Here is a 10,274-nt window from a genome sequence, read left to right as displayed (position 1 = left end):
TTTGTATATATATTTGTATATATACATATATACAAATATATATGTATATACATATATACATATGTATATATATTTGTATATATACATATATATGTATATATATATAATTTGTTTTATATATGAAGTTCCTCAGCATCCCAAATGAGAGTGATTCCTCTTTTTTTTCTAAATAAGACTTCATCCTGGGGGGGCGGGGCAAGATGGCAGCGCCGGGAGGACTCTCATTCTGAGGAGCAGCACAGCAGGATTGGCAAAGTGACCAGCAATCAGAACTCGCGGCCATAAAACACAAGTGGTTGTGTTTCTCAGGTGAGAGGATACCCCACGGTGGGGGATTCGATCAGCTTTAACTCACCCGGCAAAACCGCGGAAGAGATCCCCGTTCCGCCAGGCGCTTGGTCACCAGCCCAGAGCTACCCGCCAGCGCGATCTGGTCACGGTCCCAGACTGAACTGTGGGCCCACAACACCATAGACTGGATCTCCCAGTCGAGAGATAACCCCACGGAGCAGGAAACAATTGGGACCGACCCCAGGTTACCCAGACATCCCCTGGAAAAGACTCGGGTTCCGCGGGTGCCCCAGGAGCCAGCCCGGACCCAGAGCCGGGAGGGACAAAGGCGCCTGCCTGCACAGAGCCCTGCCTGCGCGCGTGATTCGCCGCCTCAGATAGAACTGTGGGCACCAGGGCAACAGGGCACCAGACTGCGTGTCTCTGGCAGGAGGAAACCCCCAGCGGAGGGGGTCAGCAGCTCTAACGCTTAGGACACCCAGCACCAAAACACTTCCTGGACTCACGCAGACTCTAGTGCAGGCAGAAGCGCTGTGCTCTGCCGCCATTGTTGCGTTCCCCTGGGGCACTGGGACACACAGCTGCATCCTCGGATCTGCAGGAGTCGAAGAGCCATTACAGCAGCCCTCAGATACTGTGCCAGGGATCGGCCAGTTGTCCCTGGCTGGACTGCCAAAACTGTAGGAATCCCTGATCCTTCAGGGGGGCTGCACCCACAGCGTCTGGACCAGAGCAGTGCCTGTAGCCGCCATCCCAGACAGAGACACACAGCTTCTGGTCCAGAGTGAGGCACCCAGCCTCCAGACCAGAACAGTGCCCCCAGGTGCCAAATCAACCTAGGTGCACATTCTCCAGGTCCAGAGCAGAGCAATCAGCCTTTGGCCCAGAGACTTGCTGAGTGCACCTCCCACTTTCTCAGACAGAACTGTGTGCCCCAGGATAACAGACTGAGTTTCCCTGTTGGGAGAAAACCCCATAGCTAGGGAATCAGCAGTTTCTTCAAGAGGACTGTACATGGAAATTTAGTGAGCAGCAGCACACTAAATTTATAACAAGAAACCCAGCAGTGGGGCAGCTGTCTTGAGAAATTTTATGGGTAAGAGGAGATCCCCCCCTGCCTAACATAGACCACAGCTACTACTCAGGGCTATAAACCTGAGGTGAGCAGTGGCATCTCCGGAGAAACACTGGCCATACAGTGACCATAACCAAAAATCAGAGAAGGACTCCTTCAGGAAAAATCATCTTCCGGCCAAGGGGATACTCCCTACCTCAGGACTCCAGGAAGCACAGAAACTAACAGCCAAAACCTAAATCAGCCCAATGGGTAGAGGTCAGCGTAAAGGCTCAACCAACAAAAGACAGAGCAATATGGCATCTCCAGAACCCAGCCATCCAGGGGCGAACAGCCCTGAACAATGCAGCATAATAGAAAATCAAGAAGAGGACCTTACATCTATGTTGATGAAGAGGATAATAGAGGAGACAAATAAAATACGTAAAGAATTAGAGGAAGATAAAACCAAACAGATCATGGCTATCCGTAAAGAAATGGAGGAAGATAAAGACAAGCAAATTAGGGCCATCCGTGAAGAAATACGGGAAGATGCAGCCAAACAGCTTGTGGCCTTCAGAGAAGAAATAATTAAATCACTGAAAGAAATCAAAGAGACAGAGTTGAAGGAACTAAAAGAAAAAGAGGAAAATACAAGCAGACAGGTGAAGGAAGTAAACAAAACAACTCAAGAACTGAAGATAGAACTAGAAAATTTAAAGAAAACACAAATGGAGGAAATAATGGAGAGGAAGAATTTAGGGAAGAAAACAGGAACTACAGAGGTAAGCATAACCAACAGAATACAAGAAATGGAAGAAAGAATCTCAGGTGTAGAAGATACAATGGAAGAAATCGATGTATCTGTCAAAGAAAATGTGAAATCCAAAAAAGTCCTGACACAGACCGTCCAAGAAATCCAAGACAATATGAAAAGACAAAATTTGAGAATAATAGGAATAGAGGAAAAAGAAGACTCCCTTCTCCAAGGCCCAGAAAATATTTTCAACAAAATCATTGAAGAAAATTTCCCCAAGTTAAAGGAGAAGCTAATAAGGATACATGAGGCCTACAGAACACCCAACAAATTTGACCAGAAAAGAAAATCCTCCCGCCACATAATAATCAAAACAGGAAGTATACAGAACAAAGAAAAAATACTAAAAGCTGCAAGGGAAAAAGGCCAAGTAACATATAATGGCAAACCCATTAGAATCACACCTGACTTTTCAACAGAAACTATGAAAGCCAGAAGGGCCTGGACAGATATCATGCAGACCCTAAGAGAACACAGATGTCAACCCAGGCTACTATACCCTGCAAAACTCTCAGTCCTCATAGACGGAGAAAACAAGATATTCAATGACAAAAACAAATTTCAACAATACCTACACACAAATCCAGCATTACAGAAGACACTGGAAGGGAAAATACAACCCAAGAAAATTAGCTTCTGTCAAGAAAACACAGGAAATAATTAACCTTACTACAGCAAAACAAAAAGCAACCAAGCACACAAACTTATGAACACAGCCAACATCAAAATCAAAGGATCTAACAGCCACTGGTCATTAATCTCTCTCAACATCAATGGACTCAACTCTCCAGTAAAAAGACACAGATTAACAGAATGGATACGTAAACAAAACCCAGCAATCTGTTGCATACAAGAAACACACCTAAGACACAAAGATAGACATTACCTGAGAGTAAAAGGTTGGAAGATGACTTTCCAAGCAAATGGACCCAAGAAACAAGCAGGAGTAGCCATTCTAATATCCGATAAAATAGACTTTCAACCAAAAATAATAAAAAGAGATGAGGAAGGACACTTCATACTCATCAAGGGAAAATTCCACCAGGAAGACATCACAATCCTGAACATCTATGCCCCAAATACAAGAGCACCCACATTTGTAAAAGAAACATTGATAAAATTTAAACCACATATAGATCCCCACACATTAATAGTGGGAGACTTCAACACCCCACTCTCGACAAAGGACAGGTCAACAAAACAGAAATTAAACAAAGAAACAATATCTCTGACAGAGGTCATGAATCAAATGGACCTCACAGACATCTACAGAACTTTACACCCAAACACAAAAGAATTTACCTTCTTCTCAGCACCTCATGGAACCTTCTCCAAAATAGACCATATAGTTGGTCACAAAGCAAGCCTCAACAGATACAAGAAGACTGAAATAATCCCTTGTATCCTCTCTGATCACCATGGAATAAAGCTGGACTTCAACAACAACAGAAATAGCAAAAAGCCTACACACTCATGGAAACTGAACAACTTGTTACTAAATGACAGCTGGGTCAGGGAAGAAAGAAAGAAAGAAATTAAAGCCTTTCTAGAACTCAATGAAAATGAAGACACAACATACCCTAACTTGTGGGACACAATGAAAGCAGTGCTAAGAGGAAAGTTCATAGCACTAAGTGCCTTCAAGAAGAAATTCGAGACAGCTCATTCAAGCAACTTAATGGCCCACTTAAAAACCCTAGAAAAAGAAGAAGCAGACACACCAAAAAGGAGTAGACGGCTGGAAATAATCAAACTCAGGGCTGAAATCAATCAATTAGAAACAAATAAAACAATTCAAAGAATCAATGAAACCAAGAGCTGGTTCTTTGAGAAAATCAACAAGATAGACAAACCCTTAGCCAAGCTAACTAAAAGGCAGAGAGACACCACCCAAATCAACAAAATCAGAAATGAAAAGGGGGACATAACTACAGACACTGAGGAAATCCAAACAATCATTAGGACTTACTTCAAAAGTCTATATGCCACAAAATTTGAAAATCTAAATGAAATGGACAATTTTCTTGATCGATTTGACTCACCAAAGCTGAATCAGGACCAGGTAAATCAACTAAATAGTCCTATATCCCCCAAAGAAATAGAAGCAGTCATCAAAAGTCTCCCATCCAAAAAAAGCCCAGGACCAGATGGCTTCAGTGCAGAATTCTACCAGACCTTCAAAGAAGAGCTAACTCCAATTCTCTTCAAACTATTCCACAAAATAGAAACAGAAGGAACATTACCAAACTCATTCTATGAAGCCACAATCACCTTGGTACCTAAACCTCACAAAGACTCAACAAAGAAAGAGAATTTCAGGCCAATCTCCCTTATGAACATTGATGCAAAAATACTTAACAAAATACTTGCAAACCGGATCCAAGAACACATCAAAGATATTATCCACTATGACCAAGTAGGCTTCATCCCAGGTATGCAGGGGTGGTTCAATATACGGAAATCCATCAATGTGATCCACCATATTAACAAACTGAAAGAAAAAAACCACATGATAATCTCCCTAGATGCTGAAAAAGCATTTGACAAAATCCAACATCCATTCATGTTTAAAGTACTGGAGAGATCAGGGATACAAGGCACATATCTAAACATAGTAAAGGCGATATATAGCAAGCCTATAGCCAACATCAAACTGAACGGAGAGAAACTTAAAGCAATCCCACTGAAATCAGGGACAAGACAAGGCTGCCCACTGTCTCCATATCTCTTCAACATAGTGCTGGAAGTCCTTGCTAGAGCAATAAGACAGTCGAAGGAGATCAAGGGGATACAGATGGGAAAGGAAGAAGTCAAATTATCACTATTTGCAGATGATATGATAGTATATATGAGTGACCCCAAAAACTCTACCAGGGAACTCCTACAGCTGATAAACACCTTCAGCAAAGTGGCCGGATATAAAATTAACTCAAAAAAATCAGTAGCACTCCTGTATACAAAAGACAAAAGGGCTGAGAAAGAAATTAGAGAAACAACACCATTCACAATAGCCACAAATGACATAAAGTACCTTGGCGTAACCCTAACCAAGGAAGTCAAAGACTTGTATGAAAAAAATTTCAAGTCTCTGAAGAAAGAATTAGAGGAAGATATGAGAAGATGGAAAGATCTCCCATGCTCATGGCTTGGCAGGATTAACATAGTAAAAATGGCCATCTTACCAAAAGCAATCTACAGATTTAATGCAATTCCCATCAAATTGCCAACACAATTCTTTACAGACCTGGAAAGAAAAATTCTCAACTTCGTATGGAATAACAAGAAACCGAGAATTGCTAAAACAATCCTCTACAATAAAAGATCTCTGGAGGTATCTCCATCCCTGATCTCAAGCTGTACTATAGAGCAACAGTTATAAAAACTGCATGGTACTGGCATAGAAACAGAATGGTGGATCAATGGAATCGAACAGAAGACCCAGAAATAAACCCACACACTTACGGACACCTGATTTTTGACAAAGATGCCAAAACCATACAATGGAAAAAAGATAGCATCTTCAACAAATGGTGCTGGTCCAACTGGATGTCTACATGTAGAAAAATGAAAATAGATCCATACTTATCACCCTGCACAAAACTGAAGTCCAAGTGGATCAAAGACCTCAACATAAAACCAGACACATTAAATCGGCTAGAAAAAAAAAGTGGGGAATACCCTAGAACTCATTGGTACAGGAGAAAACTTCCTGAACAGAACACCAACAGCACAGGCTCTAAGAGCAATAATCAATAAATGGGACCTCATGAAATTGAAAAGCTTCTGTAAAGCAAAGGACACCGTCATCAAAACAAAGCGACTGCCTACAGATTGGGAAAGAATCATCACCAACCCTCTATCTGACAGAGGACTCATATCCAATATATATAAAGAACTAAACAAGCTGAAAAGCAACAAACCAAGTAATCCACTTAAAAAATGGGGAACAGAGCTAAAGAGAGAATTCTCTGCAGAGGAATATCGAATGGCAGAGAAGCACTTAAAGAAATGCTCAACCTCATTAGCCATTAGGGAAATGCAAATCAAAACAACCCTGAGATTTCACCTTACACCCATCAGAATGGCCAAGATGAAAATCTCAAGGGACAACACATGCTGGAGAGGTTGTGGAGAAAGGGGAACGCTTCTCCACTGCTGGTGGGAATGTAAACTGGTACAACCACTCTGGAAATCAATCTGGCGCTTTCTCAGACAACTAGGAATAGCGCTTCCTCAAGATCCAGCCATACCACTCCTAGGCATATACCCAAAAGAGGCGCAAGTACACAACAAGGACATTTGTTCAACCATGTTTGTAGCAGCTTTATTTGTAATAGCCAGAAGCTGGAAACAACCCAGATGCCCCTCAACTGAAGAATGGATGCAGAAACTGTGGTACATCTATACAATGGAGTATTACTCAGCAATGAAAAATAAGGAAATCATGAAATTTGCAGGTAAATGGTGGGACCTGGAAAGGATCATCCTGAGTGAGTTGACCCAGAAGCAAAAAGACACTCACGGTATATACTCACTCATATAAACATACAATATAGAATAAACCCACTAAAAGCTGTACATCTAAACAAACTAAGCAAAAGAGAGGACCCTAACTAAAATGTTCAATCCCCATCCTGAAAGGCAAAGAGGATGTACATCAGAAGAAAACGAAAATAGGAAACAACCTCGGAACCCGCTACAGAGGGCCTCTGAAAGCCAGAAGAAAACAGGAAACAACCTTGAAACCTGCCACAGAGGGCCTCTGAAAGCTTCTGCAGTATAGACTGTCAAAGCAGATGCTGAGCCTGATGGCCAACTGATGGGCAGAGTGAATGGAATTTTATGTAAGAAGTGGGAAATAGTAAGAGCTAGAGGGAACGGGAACTCCACAAGCAGAGCAACAGAACAAGATAATTTGAACACAGGGAACTTCCCAGAGACTCATACTCCAACCAAGGACTATTTGTGGAGATGACCTGGAACCCCTGCACAGGTGTAGCCCATGGCAGTTCAATGTCCAAGTGGGTTACATAGTAATGGGAAGAGGGACTGCCTCTGACATAATCTGATTGGCCTGCTCTTTGATCACTTCCCCCTGGGGGGGGAGCAGCCTTACCAGGCCACAGTAGAGGACAATGCAGCCACTTTTGATGAGAACTGATAGACTAAGATCAGAAAGAAGGAGAGGAGGACCTCCCCTATCAGTGGACTTGGGGAGTGGCATGCATGCAGAAAGGGGAGGGAGGGTGGGATTGGCAGGGGAGGAGGGAGGGGCTTATGGGAGGATACAAAATGAATAAAGTGTAATTAATAAAAAATAAATAAAAGATTTAAAAAAAAAAAAAAAAGACTTCATCCTGTAGTCCAGGATAGCTGGGATCTCACTATCTAACCTCAGCTGCTCTCGAATTTCCAACTGTTCTGCTTCAATCTCTAGAGTACTGGGACTACAGGAATCTTCCACGACTCCAGCTAATTCTCTGAACCTTAGAAACACAGCTGAGAATGCATTTTATGGGAGTGGAACGGAGCAAAAAGCCACTTTCTCAAATAGTAGAAATTTTCTACAATGGGTTTTAAATAGCTTAAGAGATGTGTTTGCATAAAGCTACTATCACTGGGAGTATGGAATAATGCCAGTTATGTGTTGAGCATGTTTACAAAACCATGAATGGTATCATGAGGTTTTACTGACCCGCATTCAGGTGGTCAGAAACTGAGCTTCAAATCCTCACTTCCCATTGGCTGTTCCAGTACCTGTTCTGTGATCTTGGACAAGGCCCCGTCTTTGCATATTTCATCTGTGAAGATAGGAATCACAACAGTGTGGTCATTGTCATCATCATCAGAGTGACTTTGAAGATGAAATAAGTCAGAAAGCACATAACACTGAAGTGGTCCACATCAGAGAAGTAATAGAGTATTGCAAAATATTCCAGTTTTCCCAGTTCCTTCCATGGCTGAAAGACCTTGTGTGTTTCTTCAGAACTGTGAGGAAAACCAATGTAGACAAAAACCTGTATGTGTTCTACTTATTTCACAGCTGTCAAAGAGCATTCACCAGTGTTTCTCCCTCTTGTACTAGGTAGCTGTGCTGTCAAGTCAGAAAACTTCTTTCAGTGTCAGAAGAGCAAGGAATAGTTATTAGACACCTACTTTCACATTGGGTCAACTTCTGTCTCAATCTACTAAGAAAAAAGGGGGGGGGGGAAGTCTGGTAATTTGAAATCAAATTAAGTTTTACAGCTTTGTGAGAAGGAAGGTTCATGAGGTGTCAATGCCCCTTCATAAGTATGGCAGACGTATTTTCCTATCTTCACTCATGATGACACCCATTGGTCGCACTATGTTAAGTACCCCGTACTTGAGAGTGGGATATTAATCTGCTTCATTGTTCTGTCAGTCTGTGCTTACAGAATAGTCCACAGTCAAAGATTCTCCTTTTGCTAGCTGGTATCCTGTTTCATCATTTTAGGCAGTATTTGGTTAGAATAACTACAGCATTGGCACAGTGCAAACAGACATTTAATGAAAGGGCTGGACAAATGAGATATTTTGAAGGTTCCTCTTCAAGTGCTTCTCAATATCACCCATGACCCTCATTTCAGGATGTTTTCAACCCTGTGGCTCAGGACACAAGCTAAAGAATCTTGGCTTTTATTTATGCTGGTAAGTAAACTGAAATACCTCCTTTTCAACTCTTGCCTCTATGATGCGGAAGCATTGGAGAGTTGTAGTTGCCTCCTTTCTTATATGCTAACAACATCATACTTCAGTTGAGAGTCTCTCAGTTCAAAGTAGTAACCTAAAAGTGTGTGTGTGTTTTAAACACTAGATCTGAATGTAAACATTTTCATATTTTTAACATAACTATCATTCCTGATTGAATGACAATCATCCCACAGTGAACGTTAAGTACCTGAATGAGAAGTAAGATAACACACATTGGCAATGATCAGACTCAAAACATAGTAAGCAAAGTAAGTCAGGAACAAAGACTGAATTGCATAATTCCGCCCATTTACATTTCAAAATAGGTCAAGCCAGTTCTTGATGGTGGAGCCAGCACCGGGATTATTCATAGGGATGAGTAGTTGAAAACAGATCAAGTAACTTCTTAAGTGCAAGCCTTGTTCTCACTGTTAACTATGGGCTAGCTTACTGGGGTGTGTTTAATTTGTGTGATTTTAAAAAAAACCTGTATAATGAGGATTTTTACAATTTTATGTAGTTGAGCTATGCTTCAACAAAGTCTTTAAGACTTAAAAAAGAAATATTGAAGTACATATATGTTCATTTGCTACTGATGAAATCTAGCATGATTTCAATACCAAAATCTGCTGTGACAGCTTCATATCACAACACATAGGATTCCTGAGTCCATGCGCATGTACCAAACTAACAAATAAATAAATGAGGGGTATTTCTTCTTTACAATAAACTGTCAACAAATTAATGCAAAAATAATAGATTTAAGGACATGGAGATGTGGTTCAGTATTCGGGAGCACGGGCTTCTTTTCCAGAGCCTATTTTGGGTCTGAGGATTCAGACTCTCATGTTGACTCACAACCAACTGCGGTTGGGTAGGACTGTTTAATTGTTTCCCTTCGTTGGCAGTTTACATAATATTTTCTCAAACCGTGGAAGCTAGCTAGACCACAGGGAAGGTGCTTCCAGGTCAGATTCAACTCAAATCACCCAAGTCCTGGGTCCTCAGTGTGTGATGTAGCAACAGGGTCCTACTCTCAGCCCTCAGATAAGTGAGCAAGGGTTAAATCAATAATCTAAACTGTTCTGGAATCCAGTTCAGCTGCCGTGACCAACTACTCACGGCTGGTCCCATGGTTGTTCTTAGCCTATGTTTCTTTGGGGGAACATTGTGAACCCAAGTGGCTTAACTTCCAATGAAACATACATAAACATATGTGTGTGTGTTTGTGTGCATGTGTGTTTGTGTGATGTGTGTTTGTGTGTGTGTGTGTTGTATATGATTTTAGGCAGATATAAAATAATGTGATACCCTGGAGTGTTATCAAACAACCTTGATGCTTTTTGTCCCTTGTTCTGCCTTCTCTTTTTTTCTTGGCTGACTCCCTCTGTCAAGTGATTG

The 10,274-nt window shown here is 41.6% G+C and overlaps 1 pseudogene; it reads left to right on the top strand.

Moving 5' to 3' along the window:
* LOC129666451 (disintegrin and metalloproteinase domain-containing protein 26A-like) overlaps positions 1-8,033 on the top strand; it is a 53,817-nt pseudogene extending 45,784 nt beyond the window's left edge.
* Positions 8,034-10,274: the final 2,241 nt, after the last annotated feature.

The sequence above is a fragment of the Psammomys obesus genome, unplaced genomic scaffold, assembly GCF_907164565.1.
Source record: "Psammomys obesus unplaced genomic scaffold, mPsaObe1.curated_primary_1811, whole genome shotgun sequence".
NCBI classification, from domain to species: domain Eukaryota; kingdom Metazoa; phylum Chordata; class Mammalia; order Rodentia; family Muridae; genus Psammomys; species Psammomys obesus.
The sequence above is the reverse complement of the archived record's forward strand: the minus strand, read 5'-3'. Positions and strand labels throughout refer to the sequence as shown.